Source organism: Porites lutea, chromosome 12 (assembly GCF_958299795.1).
Source record: "Porites lutea chromosome 12, jaPorLute2.1, whole genome shotgun sequence".
Lineage (NCBI taxonomy): Eukaryota > Metazoa > Cnidaria > Anthozoa > Scleractinia > Poritidae > Porites > Porites lutea.
Genome location: NC_133212.1, coordinates 12828177 through 12829199, shown reverse-complemented (window position 1 = coordinate 12829199; position 1023 = coordinate 12828177).

Sequence of the window (1023 nt, the reverse complement as noted above, 5' to 3'; positions counted from 1 at the left end):
TGACCAGAGAGTTCGAGTGAAGGGAAATCTTTTCGCGCCAAAATGCAGTTATGCGAACATCCCGTATGTACAGTGTAGCGAAACTCTTACCATTTCCGGTTCCTGTGTATTTTTACTTCCGCTTCCTTTCGAATTGAAATTTTGGTTTTTCGAATTCGAATATGTGATGTGACTTTAAGTTCAAATTAAAGGTTTCATTTGGAATTTTGTGGAAGATTATGGTTGCATTGTTGACTATTAAGTAGCTTATTAGAGTGGAGAAGGTGAATTGAAGTTCAAATCATGTAATTTGCATTTTATTTCGAATGGTGATTTGAACTTCAACATCCGCGATGTCGAGTTTTCCCTTTATAGTTTCAACTTGTTAAAAGTAACTTCAAGTTCGAATGATGCTATTTCGACTGCGTTCATTGCGATTTCAAATTCATATGACGAGATTTCGACATGGATAGTCTAATTTTTGAACTTCAAATTGTATTTTATTTTCAATTATTTTTGTCCGCAAATGTACGCCATAATTTCACCGCGGTGCATAAATTATTGTAACAATCAGGCTGCTTAAAAACGTTTGACGCACAACAAAAACAATTAGTCATTTACCGTTTTATCTGTTCTCGGTAAATAAGACGCTTACCTTTACTTTAGATTCTTGATGGAAGAAGTCTATCCAGCCAGCTGAAGTTATGCAGTTTCGTTAATTTTCAAAATCAAATCATAGCGTGATTTGTCACGTAATGTTATGGTCACGTGGTACGTAACCAGTCGACGGCCAAACGGGTATGTGGCTGCTCCAGTGGATGTTTAAAGCTTTTCGCAGCATCCTAGTGTATGTTCCATCCAACGACTTTTCTTGTGCTTTTGACAGAGCCCAGCTCTCGCACCCATAAAGTAAGATTGATTCGATGGTGGCTATGAAGAATCTGATTTTCAAATCTTTACTCATATTGGACTTCCATATTTTCGTCATACCATTCAAAGCTCTCCAAGCCTGCGCTTTCCTTATGCTGATGTCTTTTTCTGAGT